Genomic DNA, 22,568 nt, shown 5'->3' with positions numbered 1-22,568 from the left:
TGGAATCTGTTTTAAAAGCAATGGACGAAAGAACTCAGGTAGACGTAGTGTATACTGATTATTCAAAGGCTTTTGACACTGTTACGCATAGTATATTACTCAATAAATTATGGAATTTGGGTATCCACGGTAATCTGCATAGGTGGCTGACGTCTTACCTTAATAATAGACTACAATCAGTAGTCGTAAACGGGTTTAGTTCCGATGTTGTAAATGTACCCTCAGGCGTTCCACAAGGATCGCATTTGGGGCCATTACTATTTATAATTTTTATCAATGACATTGGTAAGTGCTTTAAATTTTCAAATTTTTTACTTTTTGCTGATGACATGAAACTATATTTAAAAATAAAATCTAATTTAGACTGTGTCAAACTCCAAGAAGATCTCGATAGATTAAATTTATATTGTAAACAAAACTTACTAAAATTGAATATTAAAAAATGCTCTGTGCTCACATTTTCAAGGAACAACTTTAAAATCATCCATAATTATTGCCTTGACTATCAAGTACTTACTAAAGTTAATGAGATGCGGGATCTCGGGGTTCTACTTGACAATAAGTTAACGTTTGAGGCACATGTCAACTCAATTGTGAAAAAATCATACCAAATGTTAGGTTTCCTCTTCCGTATAGGGAGAGAATTCAATCATGCGCGCACTCTTAGAACTCTTTACTTCACATTTGTTAGAAGTCAATTAGAATTCGCATCTCCCGCTTGGAGCCCTCAATACAAAAAATACATTAACCGAATTGAATCTATACAATCAAAATTTTTATCGTATTGCAATTTTAGACGGTTGACTCAGAATACAGGTCCAGATGAGTCTATAAACTTACCTAAACTCCAAACTCTCCAAACTCGAAGGAACATGGCTGATGCCATTTTTATGTATAAAACTTTGAATAACATGATAGATTGCCCTAAGATACTGTTACTTATTAATTTTAGAGTCCCAGTAACGCAGACCAGAAACCAATCTCTTTTTAAAATTTCTAAATGTAAAACTAAATCTTTTCAAAATTCATTTGTAAATAGAACCTGCCATATGTGTAATCAAAAATTAAATTGTATTGATATTAATAATATATCTTTAACTTCCTTTAAAAGTGAAATTTCCAAAAATAATTCAAGTTATGATGTTGCGCCTTGAATCCGCAGCCTATATTATGCAGGTGATGTGCAGTTCTGTATGTAGGCACATAATAAATGAACACTGTATGGTCAACTATAGTTGTATTATTTATTGTAATGTGCAACTGTGTGACCAATATTCATTTACATTTCTAGTAATATTATAAGTTTTGTATGATTAGTTATTTTATGTTATGTATAATTTTTATGTGACAACATTTACAATAACAATATTATGTGGAAGCCTCTAATTGGACTTTATGATATGTATTTATGGTATAACTGATTCTTATAAATGTACAAATGTCTGTTGGCTTTCCAATGAAATAAAATAAAATAAAATAAAAATAAAATAAGAAGAGTCCCGACTTAACACGGAATTTTCTAACAAGTCGGGACATAAAAAATTATAATTGTGCTCTATAATAAAATTGTGTATTTTGTGTATTAATTAAATAAATAAAGTATAAAAGCCCTAATAGATTGGCATTAATGTTACATAATATAATGCTTAAATCTTAACAACCTTAAGTATCTTTTAAGTCTTAGAAAGTATTTAAGAGTACAGTAGGCATGGCCATGGCAAGATCTAAGCAGACATGGTAGGAAACACATCGGCAGTCGACAGTCGACAGTACTATTTAGTAAGTGCAGGACATTGGTAAAATAAACAAAGTAGGACGCAAAATGCCGAACACTCTTTAAGTGGAACGAAAGTCCAGTTGATGACGGTCAGCAGACTGGCTTCTTCTGAAGAGTTTTAAGTGGTTTCCTCTTCACAAGAGCAAATTCTTAAAAAATCCGGATTACTATTACAGTTGGATTATGTAGCGCCATTTTTGCCGAAAATTCACCTCAAAGGCGCTGTAAAGTAAACAAATATCCAAGGACGTCTTGCAGCTTCGGAACGCATGGACGAATAGGATTCTAGTTCCTGGTTTTCGATTATGATATATTTTAACTATAACAGATGGGAGGTAGATTACAGCACGTTTAGCAGTTACAGAGGGCATGGGCGGTACGTAATATAGCCCCCATTTACATTGTGTTTTAATTTGACAATATAGATTAGTGTTTCAATGATATTAAGATACATTTTTTTTTTTTTTTTTAATTTTTATTCCAGTAAAATGGCTATAAAGTGCAGAGCCAATTCTACCATATAAACATGAAAATAATTATAAATATTTACAAACATATAACAATAAATATAACAATAAACATAAATATAAACATAAAATAAAATTTTATATTGCAGCACTTATGGTGGTCTTAACATATCGCGCCATCGCTCGAACAACGGTGAATGGATCCACCCTGCAGTGACTTGGAGAATTTCGTTATTAGAGTTTTTTAGGCGTTCCCATGGGCTCCAGGCTCTTTGGCGAAGCAGGGCAGCGAAGGTGTTTATTCGTCCAGCTGTAAACATTTCAGAGGCACTGCAGTACCTAGGCAATTCGAATAATTGTCTGTATGAGTTGTTATACGTGATCCTTAATTTATTCCACGCTCCTTGCGTATAGTTGTTCCAAAGTTCCGCTGTATACATGGACGTCAAATACGAAGTAAATATGATTTTCTTCACTTCGTTACTGCATTGAAAGAAGCGTCTCGCTAGCATAGAGGCCCTGACATTGATGGCTCTTCTCTGTCTCTCTATGTCCTGATCGCCTTTACAATTATCAGTCAGTATGTGCCCTAGATATTTGACTTTTGCAGTTACCGTTAAACTGTTGTTATTTTAAAATCATTTTTAAAAACAGGAGTTAGATTATAACAAGTCATGCAACTACTGAGCGCATGGACAGTTGAAATTCTAGACCCCATTTACAAAGTTCGAGTATTTTATGGTTAATAACATTTACATGTTGAAGCAAGATTACCATTCGCTTGCAGCTATAAAGCGCGTGGACGAGTAGAGTTCTTGTAACTTAAAATTATTTCAATAAATTGTCAAAAAACATACATTGGGCCGTGAGGATAATTTGTCAAGTGTTCATGCTAAAAAGTAAACAATAAAAAAATGAATAAATAAAACACTGTTTTAACATTATGGTAAATAAAATGAAAGATATCCAAAGGATAGCCTTTGTAGATTGTAAGTATCATAATTACTGTCGGACATGTGGGTAACAGGCTGCTTGCTGCTTCCTGGAAGATGGTAGATGTACATATCTGTAGTTATTGATTGGCCCACCATAGAATATCCCTCTTGATCCTAACACTGAAAGAGAACATGAAAGCTTCTTGAAAGCAGAAAAATTTCACTTTAAGAAATATAAACCTCGTACATAATAAGCAAGGTAAATGATAAATGCAACTGTTTAGTGAGATTTTATTCACTGTTCTGTGAATCCTTGGCAGAGGTGAAAAGGATCTGACTTTGGTTCTAAAATTTCTTACTAATACGCCATAATTAGTCACATTTTCTAACAAAAACTAGTATGTTAAAAAAATATTTATGTTAAAATGCAATAAAATATTTTTTCTTTAAAAAACATCTTTTAAAAACGAATTAATTTCTCATTGACATTGACATTTTCCACATGTCTGAGAGAGTTTTTTGTTTGCAAATTCTTTTACTTTTTTAACATATTATACTCAAGATATTATGTATACCTACTCGTTATTTTTACATATACCTAATTTTATTGACTTCTTATTTTTATTATTTCTATATGTATTCTTTTTCTTTAGAAACTTAACTCAGACCTCAAGAATGATAGGCGAACAAGTTAAATACTTCTCAACAAGGCAGGCGATGTCCGTATTTGGGACTTTTAGCTGAGAGCTATCGTGTCAAAAGCACTCGTTTAGAATTTTAATTCTATTTCATACTAGAACTGTATTCTTCATCCGCCTGAATAGATCTGTAAGAACAATTGCATTTTTAAAATGTATGTCTTCATATTTTTTTACCGATACTAGCTTAAATTTCCGTAGGTTCAATACCCGACTAAAGCGATACAACATATTATTATTATTTTTACAATTACATCTTAGAACACTCTGGCTTAAAAAAAAGATTTTTTTTTGTGTTCTCACCGAAAATCGAACCCGAAACCTACCATGCGTGAGTTCAAGCGTCTTGACCACTACACCACGGAGGCCTGATGACTATTATCATATTAACTATTTGTAGAAAGTTTATCGGGATGAATATTGGTCATATTTTATGTTTTTTTGTAAATAATATTTATAAAAAGTGAGTTCTTAGTTAATTTTATAAGTTAAATTGTTTTTAACATATTACAACAGAGATGAAGAACATTTAAGATAAGGTAATATAGAAGTCCAGGCATCTACAGGGCTTATGACCTGTCAATGGCTGGTTTAAGTGGCCACTTCCTTCAATTCTTTCGTCTGTTGATGTTTGTGAAGTTAAGGAGCTGAAACCTTTATTTATGCGGGTGAGATTACATCAAACAGATGAAAGAATTGAAGGAATATAGATGTTCAAATATAGGCAGAATCGTGAATGTTACACAGTGTGTAAAATGGCCACTTAAACCAGCCATTGACAGGTCATAAGCCCTGTAGATGCCTGGACTTCTATATTACCTTCTCTTAAATGTTCTTCATCTCTGTTTTAATATGTTAATATAAACAGCTCCCCAGGGAGTTGAATCCAGTTCTTGTCTACAAAAATTTGGACAAACTCAAAATATTGTTGTTAAATTGTTTTGTTAAATGTTTCTAAATACATACATCTGAAGTCTGAACACGCAATGCGCCATTGTGTAAACGCATCTATATTTGTCCTATCACCTATAATCCATACATTGTAGTGTAAACTCGTGTAGGTGTGAACGGCGTACACATTCACGCAGCGCAGTATGAAGAAGCTCCGATAAGGTCAGACCAGAAGGGTATTGCTCTTTGGCAATGAAATCTTTGCTCTTCGATATGAACTTATCTTTTTATGTGCTAACAAACATTCGCATAACTATTTATTTATTCAACATTTCAAGCTTCTAGCATCAAATGCGTTCAAGTCAATTTGGAACGTAAAAAAATGGGAAAATCGAGGGACTGTATTGTAATGTTAAGTTGATAATGATACATTTTATTATTTAAACGCCTTTGTTTATGTGTGTGTAATAGATAGTTTTCGAACAAAATATTTCAATGTGCCTACGTTTTTAATTCATGTAAAAATTATATTAACATATTACAACAGAGATCAAGAACATTTAAGAGAAGGTAATATAGAAGTCTAGGCATCTACAGGGCTTATGACCTGTCAATACTGGCGTTGCCTAGTATGTAGGTGAAATAATTCAAATAGATGAATCTCACCCGCATAAATCAAGGTTTCAGCTCTTTAACTTCACAAACATCAACAGATAAAAGAATAGAAGGAATATTTTTATTTTATTTTATTCAGAAAACATACAGTCATACAAAATAAGTATTAAAAACAACAATTTTTTAACATAAAAAGACCAATTAAGTTTTCATATATTAAAAAGATATAAACATTAAATGTGACAATAATAAGAATTTAAGTGAGAAAAGAATAATTGTTGACATTTGCGTTTTCCATGGAGGTTATAAATTAAAATAAATAAAAATACCGAATGTACACTCCAAGCCATCCACGCACACACATGAACGCACATATAAAACATACACAAACATATACATTACATGCGGCACATATACATAGCATAAACCACTCAAGATGCACATTCAGCAACTATCCCAAATAATCGACCCCATGAAGAAATTTTCTGTGCAACGTGCAGTTAAAAATGTCTACATCAATACTGAGTCCGTTATAATTTATACAGGTACGTCTAATGAATGAATTCGAGGTATAATTGTTTTTACACGTTGGTACATAAAAAAGGGAATTTATTCTAGTATAGCGAAGAGGACAACGGAAACCAATATTTTGTAAAAGATACGGCGAATCAACTATATTATTGAGAATTTTGTATTAATTTGTATGATGTTATGTATTGTCAAAAAAAATGTTTTTTCTTATTTACGGTCCCAAATGAGTTTCTAATAACTCCTGGGAGTATAATATGTAATTTTTGTATTATATGTTTTATTAAAAATAAAAATAAATTTTTCCATTTGTTGATTTTAGTGAAGTTAAAGAGCTGAAACCTTTATTGTTGTGAAGGGATTCATCTGACTGAATTATTTCACATACTAGGCAACGCCTAATTGAAGAAATATGGATGTTGAAACATAGGCAAAATCATGAATGTTACACAGTGTGTAAAGTGGCCACTTAAACCAGCCGATGACAGGTCACGAACCCTGTAAATGCCTTGACTTCCATATTCCCTTATTTAAGGTATTTTCCATCCCTGTTGTAATTTGTTAATCTTAATGACTCCCGAAGGGGTGAAATCCAGTCTTTTATCTACGAACATTTGGACAAACTCAAATATTGTAATAAAAATTATATGTTTACTCAGTTCACATAAAAAATAAAACATTAACCCACGTTACTAACTTGTACTTACTCAAATATTGAAGTCATTTTTTTGGCGTTATAAATATACTAAACTTTGAATTTGTAGAGAAGGGTATAATATTTATTTTAAATTATTTTTTTTATCACTTGTATTAGCTCCGATTAGACGCTGATATAAACTTTAAACTCTGTTGATGCCAGATGAAAAGATCAATTTTAATCAACGATTTTTCGTAATATAGTGGTAAGTTACTTATTCTAATAACAATAACTATACGTGGACATTTTAGGAGATATGCAGAGATATTCCAAAGGAAATGTGAGAGTTCGGGCACGTTTATTAATACCACGATCGGTGTAACATTTACCGTTCTGCCTATGTTTAAACATTTTCATTACTTCGATTCATTCTTTTATTGATCTATGTAAAGAATTTCTCTTTGGTTATTATTTTACAACAACAATTAATAAAACAATAGTAAAAATGGTTAAATATTTATTTTTATTTTTAATTTACTAAACAGTAAAGGTAAATATAATCACTAGCTCAATTCACACAAATTCATTTAAAAGCCGAAATGGCTTTAACGACATTGTTACAGAAATAAACTACTTAGATAAATATCTTGGAAACAGAAATATTAAAAATAAACCAAAAAAAATATCATGATGTTATTAACGTACGCCTAAGACATATGAATGCAATTACCTATATGTGATTTTTTTTAGAGTAATTCAACAAGTAATAAATGAAAAACTTTGATTGGACTTTTATATTACTCTTAGTATGTGTACTGTTTTTAAGTCTTCTGTTGTTTTTCCAAATACAAATTTTAGACAAAGCTCAGTTAAATCTTTTTTTTCGTTAAATGAAACAAGACTTAATTCACAAAAGTGACTATTATCAAGATCATCACTTTTGTGAATTAAGTCTTGTTTCATTTAAACCTCATGGTTATACAGAGTGTTCTTTAAACCCTGTCACATCTGAAACCACGATAATCAGTATGACCAAGAAGACATATTGGCACATTAAAATAAATTTTTTGAACGAATAAAATTTTCAAAAAAAAAACGAGGAGTGTGGAGGGGGAGGGGAAGGGGAGAGTCTAGTACACCGTCAACCGCGCGTCCATGCCCCCCTTTCTTCTCCCTGCAGAAGAAAGTAACCATTTTTTTTTATTTATTTAATTTTAAAATTTTCTTCGTTCTAAACACTTTTTTAAATATGCTAATATATCTCTTTGCCCATACTGATCATCGTGGTTTCGGATGTGACAGGGTTTAAAAAAACATCCTGTATATACCAATTTGCGTTTAAATAACACTTTTCAAAGTTTGTATGAATACCCTTCTTTCTACGTGGGCATTATTCAATTATATTTCCAAAATGATTTTTTTTTTGGAATGCCAGAATGGTCAGAAATATCTTTCTTAATTTGATATTTTTTACAGCAATTTGGTGACATCATTTTTGCCATGTTTTTTCTTCATAACTCAAGTATTAGGCATCAAATTATTTTATGGTAAAACATATAACTTGACAAAATATGAAAAGTCGTCGCTTACCCTTGAAACATATTTTTAACTATTCCCAAAGATATTTCCCGATTTCCATTGCCAGGAGAGAAATATAATATCACGTTTCGGATTTCAAAGTTTTTACAACAGTTTTTCGTAACCACCTTGTAAATATCACAGTAAAAATCATCTTGCTTGCGGGATCAAAAACAAAAATTTGCTACTTTAAAAACAAATTTTTCGTAATTTTTTTTTTTGTAGACTGTAGTATAATGACGAAAATCGAGAAATGTTTTGATTAAATTATTTTTTAACGGGGATAGAGAAAATTTTGAGAAGAAAATATGGTCTTTTAGTCTGGGCATTAACTTATAAAAGGATGTGCTACGAAATTCCTTTACATGCGGTGATATAACATCGTGTTATCTACAGAAGATTCAGAAGTACAGATATTTGAAAAAACAAACCAAACAACAAAGAGACATACATTGAAAGCTTTCCACTCACATATCCGATTCCGTTTTAAAGGTCTTGTGGGCTCTTTTTAGATCCATTTGCAACAACATTTTTAATTGTCTTTCGGGTTTTTCATAAGGACAATGATAGTAAAAATACATAACTTACCGTTTACCATGAGTAAAATGAAATAGGGTTGAAAAATTGAGAAGGATGAGAGATTGGAAAAGTAGGAAGAGGAAGAAAATAATAAAAAGTAAGAAAACCAATGATGCTAATTATGCTTTTGTAATGTCTCTAGTTTTTTTAGAGGCATATAAAAATAAAAATTAAAGAAATTCAAATAAACATTCAGGTGCTCGCTAATAAATGGATAATCCTGCAGGTGCTAAAGAAGGTGTAAAAGCCCATCAGAAAAAAAAATAAGACTAATTTAAGAAAGAAATATTATGTGATTCGAAAAAAATGCTTTTACGAATATTGCAATTCAGTAAGAATAGTTGTTTGGTACATTAATAATAACTTAGTAATTTATAAAAAGAAAGATATTGTGTCGAACCATTTTAGAATTTCCATAAAATATTTGAAAGTTTTTTAAGTAAAAATGAACCAAATTAACATTACTTTAACACTTTAAGCGCCGGCCGAATACACATAGAATTTACCCTGTGCCCGGCCCATTTTTGTGAAATTTCATGTTTTGTGAAGGGTTTCTTAAAAGGGTCATAATTATGAAAATACTAGGTTAAATCAATTGAAACTTCTCATATTTATTTGAAATATTTATAAGTTATTTTTGTATGATAGTTTTACCAACATTAATCTTTATGGAAAGCCACATTGCGCATTGCAATGTTCGCAAATATACAGGGCCTCACTGCTTTTTTTGTACTTTGTATCCCGGAGCCGTGTAAACACGTGATTAAAATAACAATGCGTTGTATCCCGGTCCCGTGTTTTCATGTGGTTAACCAGCAGCAAAAAAGTACTAATAAAAGTCACTAGATGTAAATAAAATGCACTTTTTTAGACAGCTGGGAAACCACGTGAAAACACGGGACCGGGACACAACGCATGGTTTTATAATCACGTGTTTACACGGCTCCGGGATACAAAGTGTTAAATGCAATTCTAAAAAATAGTGGCAATAGCTATCAAAGCATTTGAATTTGCGTTCATGAGCAACATTATAATTTCATACATTCCAAAAATAAAAACAATATTTTTACTAAATTTGTGAGTATGGTGCTTAAACATGTGAACAAGGCTACTAATTTCCGTATTTTATAAAATAAATATGTAAGTCACATACACATTCATGAGCAACATTATAATTTCATACATTACAAAAATAAAAACAACGTTTTTACTAAATTTTTGAGCATGGTGCTTAAACATGTGAACTAGGATCTTAATTTCCGTAATTTTTCAAATAAATATGTAAGTCACATACACATTCATGAGCAACATTATAATTTCATACATTACAATAATAAAAACAACGTTTTTACTAAATTTTTGAACATGGTGCTTAAACATGTGAACTAGGATCTTAATTTCCGTAATTTTTCAAATAAATGTGTAAGTCACATACACATTCATGAGCAACATTATAATTTCATACATTACAATAATAAAAACAACGTTTTTACTTAATTTGTGAGCATGGTGCTTAAACATGTGAACGAGGATACTAATTTCCGTAATTTTTCAAATAAATGTGTAAGTCACATACACATTCATGGGCAACATTATAATTTCATACATTACAAAAATAAAAACAACGTTTTTACTAAATTTGTGAGCATGGTGCTTAAACATGTGAACAAGGATACTAAATTCCGTAATTTTTCAAATAAATGTGTAAGTCAAGTTACATATCTTCAGTGTTTTAAAAAAAAAAAGATCATGATCGCCCTTGATCCCTCACAGGCCTCACACCAGTACCTGCAGGATTATCCACTCATTACCGGAGACCCCGTATATTGTTTAATAATTTATTTTCCATAGTTTATGAAAATAATAATATAATTCAGGCCAGTTATAGTAAAATACGACTTCATTATTTTAAAAATATAAGGACTTTATTAAGTCTTAATTATATGTAAGCTTATATGATGTCGTATATCGCGAAAGTGAAATAAACTTTTTTGGGGAAATATGTAGCTTGAATAGACGTCAATGTAATGACGGAAAAGTTTTTTTTTTCAATTGAGAAAACTTTTTTTTTTTATAACTACGATATTCTGGATCAATTCTGTTCATCACAAAAAAACTAAATTATAAAAAAAATACTCATGACTAAATTTTATATTTACTGACTAGGACTTATGTACTATAGTGAAATATTATTGAGATGCAAAAATTCAACTAAGAGAGCGCTTATCGAATAATCGAACAAGTGACAAAGTGCAGTACATATTAGCATAGTTATTACTTACGAGTAAATGTTTACAGTTCATTATCAAAACGAACGTATGTTTTGATTTTCTAAGCGTGTACATTAAGGTCAGTTCAAATGGAAATCTGCAGTTCATTACTTTTAATAATCTCCCACGTTGCAGTTTGCAACCTTCACAATGTGTTGCAGCCCAAACATAAAAATACGATTATAACAAAAAATGATGAACGAGGTTTTCCAAAAAAATGCCCATAATATTGGAATTTACAGCCACTATATTCACCAGATTTGGCCTATTGCGACTATTCCTGATTCCAAAGATGTGGACTATGAAAAGATGACGTGTCGCAACCATAGAGGAGACTCAGACCGAATCTCTTGCGGAACTGAAGACCACATCAAAAAGCGCTTTCCAGAATTATTGCGAAAATTGGAAGAAATTCTGGCATTAATGTAAACAAAAAATATAAATAAATATATAAATCCGTTGGTGAATTATTTTAAGAATAAATAAAGGTTTTTAAAAATATACATACACGAATAGAAAAACTTACTGTGGCTCATATTGACCAAACGGTGAAATATCCTGTGAAGAAGATGTTTTGGGACCGCTTTTCGTATATGGGGACCGGACCTTTGATACCAATAGAAGAAATGATGAATAGCTTAAAGTATAAAGCTCTATTGGTGCAGCACTTGAGTACAGAACTGAGTAAATGTTGTCCTACTGGTGGGGTTGTATTTCAACAGGACTCAGCTCCTTATCACGTATCGAAGTTTATGAAAAGATAACTCTTTTAACTTAGCCTGGAAATCCACCTGACTATAGAAAAATTGTGGACGATTTGTAAATCTAGAATACAAAAATTGGACTGCACCACCAATATAAAGATGATAGAAACTGTTATTCAGATGTGGTTTCAAGATACAGACAGAATAAAAGAAAATTGCCGAAGTTTAATTGATTCCATGCCAAAACATGTTCAGGCTGTTATAAAAACAAAAGGAAAACATACATCCTATTAAATAAAAATATATTTTGTGATTGTACGTCACCTGTAACTCAAAATATTGATAAATAAACGTATTTTATGATTACAAGGAAATTTATTATGTTAATTCGCAAAATACTGTAAGTGAATGTTAGACGTGTGTAAAGTAACCACTTAAACGCATAAATATTCATATTCCCTTTTTAAATATGCTCCCTTTCAACAGATAATGACTATATGGAAATGTTTCAAAACTTATTTTTGAGATTAACCGCTGAGAAGAATACTAAATGATCATTTTTGAGGCTTAAAATAGTAAGCATAAAGAATCTATTTTTGTCGGTTGGATTTATGACAATGTTAATCCAGCACAACACAACACAATAACGGCAGTAAAGTTGACCTTAGGAGTGTACACGGACACGTGTAGATCATCGCTAGCCATTATTGTCGACTTGCAAATAAAATGTAGCGGGACTCGAGATTGGATGACATTGAAAATGGCGAACAAGCAAATTTATCGATGGAATTGTACCACTATTTAAGTTGTTGACGTCACGTGCTGATAACTGTTTGCCAAAGCGGGTGATAATTTAAAAATCATTAAGAAAATACGCCAGCAGGCTGGATGCTGTCGAAATACGATCCCTCAGGCGAATGCATCGATGGCCCTACGTATAATATCAAAACCGCATTTCGCGAGGTTTACAATAGAGCACAAACAATGCTTGATTATTTTTTAACAAGCTATCAGATACTGTAGAATTGCCAAATATCTTAATCTAGGTAACAGAGGGGATGTCGAAGGGGATAATATACAGGGGGCGCCCGATTAAGTTAGTTTGCCATTATTAAATATACCATAATTTTAACTTCTTTTTCAATTTTAACTTAATAAATATATATTTTTTATTACAATATTTGAGTTTGTCCAAATGTTCATAGACAAAATACTGGATTTCACCCCCTCGGGGGTCATTAAGATTAACAAATTACAACAGGGATGGAGAATACATATAAAATCAACAGATGGGAGAATTGAAGAAATATGGATGTTCAAACATAGGCAAAATGGTGAATGTTACACAGTGTGTAAAGTGGCCACTTGAACCAGCCAATGACAGGTCATAAGCCCTGTAAATGCCTTGACTTCCATCTTCCCTTATTTAAGGTATTCTCCATCCCTGTTGTAATTCGTTAATATATTTTTTAAATCTTTTAATTTTTATTACTAGAAATAATAAATTAAATAGCCAAGCCAACTGTTTTCAGTTTTCAAACGAAATACATAGTTAGAATACTGAATGTTACACAGCGCGTAAAGTGGCCACTTGATCCTAAAATTGCCTAGACTTGTATATTCCCGAATCAATAATATTTTTGTTATCTTTTGCAATAAATTTCTATAATTGATGCGAGTTTAACGAAGAAATTAAGGGTTTTTTTATATATTTTTTTGTTTATGTACTATCAAACTAAGCCAAATTATCATAGCTATAATTTATTTGAGTTTTGTAATGTTTTAAATGACTCGGCCCGTGACGTCACTAGTTGTCGTCGGTGAGTTGTCCGGACATTTAAAAAGAAAACCCTGTACGTATGAAAATACGCTTAACATGGCTTTCCGGAAACCGAAAATATATCAAAACATATAATTGATAGGCAATTAACAGCCGTTTACAAGAACTTGTGAAGTTTTCAAGTAGTTTACATTTATTATAACGTATTTTTTTCATACATTATCGAGAATCTTCGTCGGACAATATTCTTTAATTTTTGCGCGTGTAATTTTTTTTTTTCGTAACTTATTTCCCGTAGCACTAAACTTCCTCATTATTAGGTACCTACTCCATTCAAACTCAACATGGGCGTATGGACTTTTTAAGTAATATTTACATTAAAATTTATTCGATTGAAACTATGCGTTTCGTTTCAGATTAGGTTTACAGGTAATAACTGTATAAAAGTATTATTTGTTTTGTTTATTTTTTTCGTTTATTTACGATTATTATTTTTATAATTGCCCACACAGAATAAATATTTATCATATGGAAGTAGGGCACAAATAAGCATATTGTTGTAATAATAATAATAATATTATATTATAAACATAAATCTCATTTCTAAATAATTACGTCTGAATTTTGAAATGGTATGAATGGATCTTTTTATTTATTTATTTATTTAGTTCTATGTAACATAGTCTAATATATATTTACAACACAATATTTACATCTATACTTATTCTAACATTATTTATCACTATTATACACTTAATATCCTAATTTATAATATTAACTGTTTCATATGTACATTTTCATTAATTGAAGACCTGTAATAAAATAGGGCTTAAATACCAAAAAATAAAAAATGACGTTGAGTATGAGGAAATGTTCTATATGCCTACGCCAATAACACAAATTAGAATTTATGTACCAGAAAAAAATATTTTATATCAATCTGAAGTCATGTTTATGGGATGGAGCCTAAGTACAATACCCATTAACGCATATAAGGGCCTACGTGATTAATCGCAGCGCTAAGCATTTCATACAAAATGGCTGGACGCGAGACTTGTGATCCGGATACGCCTTTTACAACAAAGCGGAAAAGAAGTGGTTTTAATAAGTTAAGTGAAAATAAAAAGTTAAAAGCCCAAGGGAGACAATATTGTTCTACTAAAAATGTGATTGTACCAGCAATAAGTCCTCCGAATACTTCGGTAAGCCGATTTGTTTTTAAAAATCTGTTTTGACAAATTTTTGATAAGTTTTAACTAGCGTTCAGAATCTAGGGGTGTGCAAACGATGTCTGAGGTGCACAGGGGTCAAAGCACGTAGCCTGGGAGGAGAAATCGAGTGAACACGATCACCAAATAGTGAGTGATATTTTCTGCCATTTTTTAAATGAAGAACCGGCTATCAAAAATTTTATGTTTGTATGGGAAATTCCAAATAATTGTCGGCGAATTTCGTTTTCGAATTGCACGGCGTCTGATATTACAATTATTTTAGTATGGAAAAATATCGGCTTAAAATACAATCTTTGAGTGAATTACTAAAATTTTAAAAATAGCGGAGTATTTTATGTTCATTTGCATGATACTTAGACATATTTATCTGAGATTTTAAAAGGATTTTTCTATATTTATAGCTGTAATAAGTGCTAAATTGACCCCGTTATACCAAATTTTACAAATTTTATTCAAACGTTTTAACTAAAATTCATGCATAATTTAGTATGTATTTCATATATAATTTAGAAGATTAAATAGCTTTATAGCTTAATTTACAAGAAAAATTGGGCATTTTCCGAATTACTCCTGCGAAATTATCAGATAGGTGGGTGAATATTTATTTTTTGGCAAGAAAGCGATAAAAATACGGCTTTTCGAAATGTCAAAAGTGAAATACATATTCACCCAGGTAAATAATTTGTAGTATTGCTTGTATGTTAACCTTAGAAAGTGGCATTTAGGGTTATTTTTGACAGTCCTCCGTAAAGTTGACTTTTTTTTTCAGTTCACTTGCAAGTGCCAGAATGACTGTAAAAGTCTTCTTTATGATCAAAAACTGCAGTTGCATAAATAATTTTACGAAGCAGGTGACTGGTTGAAGCAAATTGCATATTTAATGGGATTATTCCATATTTCAAACATTAAAAGACGGAGAAATGGGAAATACAAAAACCCATCAGAAAGCAAAAGGCAGTGTACTGTTTATTACAGTGTCCCTAATGACAATGGTCAAGTAGTCAATGTCTGTCGTGCCACTTTTATTGATATATTTGGAGTAAGTATTAAGGTATTCGAGTCCTACTAATAGAGAAAAAAACGCGGAGAGACTATCCTCACCGAAAAAGGGGTAATAAGAAAAAATATCGAAAATTCGATCTTGAAGACGAAAACCAAGTCATCGGGCATGTTAAATTGTTTCCACGACAAGAAAGCCACTATTCACGAGCTAAGACAAGTAATAAATTAATTAAATTTAAAAATAAATTAATTAATTGGCGATATAAAAACCTATAAACTACGCCAATTAGATTACCAAAGCCGGATCACGGACGAAAAAAAAAAGATTTACTCAACATGATCGAGTATATGCCTTCTGAAGAAAACAAAAATTTCTACAAAAATCTATTCCAGTAGAGAGTTATGATAGATATCTTTTTCCATTGATTAATAATTATTATTTTTAATTTACATACCTACATTATAAATGATGTATTTTTTTGTTCAAACTTATTAGTTTTACGCATCCTTGAATTAAAAATCAGACATTTTAATGGATGTTGGTGATAGGCCCTATTTTATGTTTTTACGCTAGGCACTTAGGCCTGACTAATGAAATAGCAGTTGGTCTTAAGGCCTTCTCAATTACTTTGTTATTTTATACCCTTTTAAAATATTATTTAACTATATAATTTTCACTAAACTTATTTCTTACACATTTGTACACATTTTAAAGAATTAAAAAATATATGCTGTATACCAAAAAAACTGAGTATATCTTTAAACCCTTGTAACTTTTTTTCACTTTTCTGGTGCTTAGGCCCAATTTTATTACAGGTCTTCAATTATATTCACTATTTACACTATATATTACCTAATATTTTTCACATATATACTTTTAACATTTAATTTTAAATATATTTACATTTATTTCATTGTTTATGCTTTCTGGCATTTCCTCAAATAGTTGTATTCCCTTGTACATAAGACAGTTCTGGGACAGTGCTTTTGATTTCTTTTCCAGTCTTATATTTTTAGATCCTCTTGTTGCATAGTTATGAAAGAACTCGTTATTTTTTAGTTTATTTTGAAAATATCTCGGAACTATTCCTTTAATAATTTTGTTTATTTCATTGGCAACATTGAATTTGATTCTTTGATCAATTGTCATGATATCTAGAAGTTGAATCATTTTCTTAACATTTGTTCGTCTCCCACATCTTAATATTATCCTCATCGCTTTGTTTTGTATTATTTGGAGTCTCTTTAGATCTCCTTCATTACTTAAATATAAAATACTGGAGCAATAATCAATGTGGGGAACGATAATACTTCAGCAGAGAGGTTGTCTAATTTATTTCAATACAATATTATTCAAATAAATAATGGTTTATATAGTTATTTTACAATACGTATAAATTCAATTTTCTTTTGAATATTTATAATAACAAAGGGAAAGAAAAATTAAGTGGACAATATTTTTGATGAAAATAACAGGTATTTATTATCTTGAAACAAGGAAGCTATCCCTAGTTAGAATGTTATGTTTAAACTGTCCATGTTTAAACGTCCACATTCCCTTAACTCGTCTATCTGTTGACTTTTGTGAAGTTAAAGAGCTGAAACTTTTATCATGTGGGTAAAATTCATCCGGCTGAACCAATTCACCTCACCTACTAGGCAACGCCATGACAATTTTCCAATTTATATGCTTCTTTTGATGCCAGTTAGTCAATTCAACAATGTTGTGAGTATGTACAAATGTTTGCACACAAGCTGGACTTTCTCCCTAGAGAGTAGGGAATAGAGACATAGAAACATTTTTGAGAAGGGAATATGGAAGTGTCGACATTTACGCGGCAAGAAGAAATCAAATCTTGAAATTAACATTTTAAATAAAAATAACGAATAGTTTAGTTTTCTTATATTTTCTAATGTTTGTTCATTTAAATATTTATGTAAGTATAAATAATAAATATTTTTAACTGGAATACCCAATTAAAAATTAACAAAATGTAAAAATTTATGTTAAAATCTATCAATATTATTTATGTGCACTTAATAATATGGTGACCATTTGACCGAGTTGTATTCAAGTTGGCTAGGTACTAAAGTAATGTTATTTATTAAAAAAATATTTCTCTTTTATACCGTGCTATTTCAAATCGTGTAAAAAGTGGTTTCAGTATATACATAACATATAATGTATTCGTGGCACCCTGAAAATGGTATCATTATTAATTTTGTATTATTTTTGGCTAAACACGATGTTTCAGGAGCAGACAATGAAGACAAACATTTTTCTTGGTAAACTTTAAAAAAAAACTTTTTTTTCAAAATCTCATTTTTTCAATGATTTATTTTAATTCGAAAATGGAGTAAATCCTTAACGTCTCGGACTAGCATCCCTTCCACAAACTCTTATCGCTCCCCTTCCCTACCCAACCACTTCACTAGTCCGCGTCCGGTGCGTATCGTTTCGTTGATCAAATACGTTTTCTCCCTGAATTTTGAGAAAAAAAATTGAAAAAAATACTAGAATACGTTTATAAAAAAACATTTAGACCACTCATCATCTTAAGGCGTATTAACTACACTACATTATTTGATAAACATGTTTTGTGATAAAAAGATAATGATGTCACTAATCTGAAAATTGAGACTATTTTAAGAAAATTGAATCGAGACTAATTTTATCAACAGAAATATTTCGTGACATGTGTCAGAAGTGAAAACACATGTCAAACTAATTCTAAAAAGTATGACAAAGCTTTAAAAAAACAGCCATTCCTAACGGTCTTACAGCGTGATTCAATGGATTCTAATTGTGACTATTATTTTTACTTACCACACACCAGGAATAAAAAAAGAACACGTGTTGTTTTTTGTGCAGATGTTCTAATTTCAATGTTTGCAATCATTTTAAGACACATTTTCTTAAAAGACTTTGCTAAAAAATCCCTCTGGATAGTGCTGTAACGTCGTATAAGCAAAAGATTACATGTTTTTAAATAAAGTTATGGAAAAACTAAAATTAAATACATAAAAAAATGTATGTATGTGTATGCTCATGGGTGTATGTACGTGTGTCTGTATGTGTGTATATATATATATATATGTGTATATATGTGTATGTGTGTATGTATATGAATGTGTATACGAGTAAGTTTATATTGTATTAGTCTGTGCTCTCTATAAATTTGTTAACTGTTATCATATATAGGAATGTAATTGGCTAGTTTGGAACGGGGCCCTTGTACCCTTGTTAGCTGGGCAAAGTGAACGTAAAATTGTACTTTTGATAAAAGGTGTAAATAAATAAAAATAGGTAATATTGATGTTTTTTGATAATATTTCTTGATAAAACTCCATAGTTAATGATTTTGATTAAATTATAAATAAATTTATCAATAAATCTTCTTGGTTTAGTTTTACTTTTTTATGAATAAACGTAAAGCTACATATAAATGAGTAGTTTTACCTTTTGACTTATTAGTTTTTTTGTAGACGTCGCTCAGTACGCAACTCCTGATTTGAATTCAACTATGCCGTGTTGTGTTCTTTTGAAGTGTAAAAATACTGCTAGGATCCTAATGAAACAGGGCGGGATGACATTTTATAGTAATTAGCAAATGAATGTGTAAGTAGCAAATACATCACTTAAAAATTTAATTATTTTTCCATCTGTCAGATTGTCGAAGAAAAGAAAATGGACATTTCGTTAGCGTTGCCAGGGTAGTAATTTTTTTTACCCTACTTTGCTCATCTAATGAAAGAACTAATGAAAATTAGACCTCGGAATTAACAACGCCGTGAGGGACATTTTAACGACCATTATCTTTAAAACATAAAAAATTATTTAACATGATATAAAAATATCCGTTTTATGTCAAATAAAATTTGTTTTATATTTTAAGTTCAAAGTTCATTAATTCAATTACTCTTATTAAATGACCCTTTAAATATCTACTCTGTTGTGTTAATCAATTTTAGAGAAATTAACATATTGCATTTTTTTTACCTTACATTTGTGTTATGATTATATTTTTTCCCACCGTGCAACATTACGCGGTGACAACACGAATGCACGCGTCAAAAGTGGGGCATAGTGGGGGAATTTTCGGACACAGTCCGATGTATTCAAATATGATTCTACGCTCCTTCTGGACTATTCTTAAGTCTATATCAGCCTTATCCTCATACTGATTATCATATCTGTGGAGCCTAGGGATAGGCGCGTGCATGTGATAGTTGGTCCTAGAACTTACAGAACAAAAATTATAATAAATAACCACAAAGTAAGTGTTTAAAATTGTCTTTTTTTTACTGTGCCATATTTGCCAGTACCTAGGACTAACTCAAGGAAAAACGACTTTTTCTTTAGAGCATGTCATTATTATAATACTGTTCTCTCCGGTCAAGCAGATATTTTTTATCTCTCCCATATGAAATATAGAAGATTCCTTATAGACAGTACACCCGCTTAATTATACGATGTCAGTAATTATGTATGTACTCGTATGTTCATTATTATATTTTGTACCTTTTACATTATTTTCACAAGTATTTTTTTATTTTCTTGTTCGTTAAATTTAAATTTATCCTGTTTCTATTTACTTTATTTTTATTACTGTATACAAATAGATGTATTTTTATTTTATTTGCAACATCTAAGTGCCTAACATTTCTCAATTGCTTATATTTTGATACCGATATTGTACGAGTACTTAATCAATAGTTTACACCACTGTGGAAAATTTATATTGACTGTTTCTACAGTTTTCGTTTAGATATATTATTATTTTCTGTATACGATATATGTAAAAACTGTTGTTTTTTTCCCAAATAAAAATCAATAAATAAATTTGGGTCGATACGCGACAAAGGGTTAAACGTGTCTAAGTAAAGCATGCAAAACAGTCGACCCACTTTCCTTGTAACATAAAAGTTTGTTTGGTAGAAATCGAAAGTGTGGCGTGTTCGCTGTAGCATCACAGCTAGCGCCAGCGTGGTGGTACTCCGCCAGTTAACTTGTACATCGGTCCGCTTTCTTCGCCACAGCCGATGCAGAATAACTTTCGATACCGTTCTGGATTCTATTCAGACGCGAACATTACTGATAGCGGACAGAGAGGGACTTGAAGGAAAAATAACATTATTCAATTAATAAGACCCAGGACACAAACAAGACGGTCGCTGACGCTAGGTATTTAGCATACTCACATTTATTTATTGTTTATTTATTTATTAGTTTATACATACATTGTTACGAAAATGGCACAAAAAACACTTTGGCAAATTCTGCTTGTACTAGGAGTAGGCTCAGTATATGAAGGGTCGGCAAGCCAGAAATATTAGTATGCCTAATGTTGCAATCGGTTCCTATATGGGCAAATGCCTGTTCTAAGAAACCGATTTGTTGCGGCAAATATGGTTTTCGAATATGTTTCCTATAAATAAAAATAATATTGAAGAAAAAGAAAAACAGTTATAGCCCAAAAGAGAAAAAAAGAAAAAAAAATACAGCTTACATTAAATGTAAAAATACAATTAAATATATAAATATATAGCATACATACAACATACATACACATACACATACATACATATATACACACATATTTATTTATTTATTTGTTTATTTATTAATGAAATCATACAGTCTTTATATAAAACAAGGTACAAAAGAACAATTTAAAAAAGTAAGACCAATTATAAATTTCACACTAACGAATGCAGGAGGAGAGAGGAAAAATAATTTAATTCTAAAAAAGTAAAAATAAAAATATTACATAAAAAGATCATAAAAAGGAGAAGACATTGTAAAGCTACTCTACTTTCCTCCCTCTCTCTCTGCTTCCATGAACATTTAAATTTAATTGTATAAAATCACAACCAACAATAAATTATTCGATGCAGGTAGTAGATTAGTAGATGTAGGTAAGTATAAATTAAGAGTTGAAAAATGTTTAAAATTAAAAGTAAAAGTTATACATAATATACATACATATACACACATACATACACAATATATATGTAAATGCAAAAATACAATAAAATTTATAAAAGATTCATACCCGTATGCAGAGACAAACCTTAAGGTGAGGGGAGTACATTCTATTGTCTTCACCTTCGGGTTATTCTCTGAATTTGAAATTAGAATGTACTTTCCTCACCTTAAGATACCCGTTTGCAGAGACAAATCTTAAGGTGCACAAGGATGAAAGCCGAGTGAACGCGGTTGAAATGCGCTTTCTTAGACAAATGTGTGGAAATATCAATGCATGTCAAAGTAACGAATGATGAAATCAGGCGAGAGTGTAAGTCTGAGTCAGGTATAATAGAGAAGATTAAGAAAGGGTTTCTGAGATGGTTTGGTCATGTAGAACAAATGGAAGACAAAAGAATAGTGTAACAATAATATATGGCGAAAATGAACGGTAACGTGAGACGAGAACGACCAAGGAAGACGTGGCATGATCAGATAAACCAAAATCTTAAGTCTGGTCATGTCAAAAGTAGACAGAACCGAAGGGCATGTATGACAAGATGTATGAATGTGGAAGAAGCTGGGAATATACGCCAGGATAGACGTGTATGGCAGTACATTATCTCTGCCAATCTGGTAGTAGTAGTAGTAGTATTTATGTATCTATGTATCTAGTATCTATGCAGGTCTACCAATGAACAAAATGACTCGCCTACAATCTGTATTGAATGCCGCAGCGAGACTTATTTTCGGAATCTCTAAGTTCAGTCATATCACTCCACTACTTCAGGAACTACACTGGCTACGTTTTCCACAGAGGGTCGAATACAAACTCTGTTGGCTTATGTATAAGTCACTGCACAACTCTGCTCCGGAATATCTAAGGGAACTATGCATTCCAGATGAA

The 22,568-nt window shown here is 31.1% G+C and overlaps 1 long non-coding RNA gene across 1 annotated transcript; it reads left to right on the top strand.

Moving 5' to 3' along the window:
- The first annotated feature begins 348 nt into the window (after positions 1-348).
- LOC148283600 (uncharacterized) lies at positions 349-15,643 on the top strand. The gene is made up of 3 exons (XR_015825558.1): positions 349-1,331; positions 14,270-14,661; positions 15,461-15,643. It is a non-coding gene; the product is annotated as an uncharacterized LOC148283600 (long non-coding RNA).
- Positions 15,644-22,568: the final 6,925 nt, after the last annotated feature.

The sequence above is a fragment of the Micrasema longulum genome, unplaced genomic scaffold (genome assembly GCF_059751315.1).
Source record: "Micrasema longulum isolate JH-2025_06_02 unplaced genomic scaffold, ASM5975131v1 h1tg000217l, whole genome shotgun sequence".
Lineage (NCBI taxonomy): Eukaryota > Metazoa > Arthropoda > Insecta > Trichoptera > Brachycentridae > Micrasema > Micrasema longulum.
Note: the sequence above shows the minus strand (reverse complement) of the source record. Positions and strands in the feature narration are given on the sequence as shown.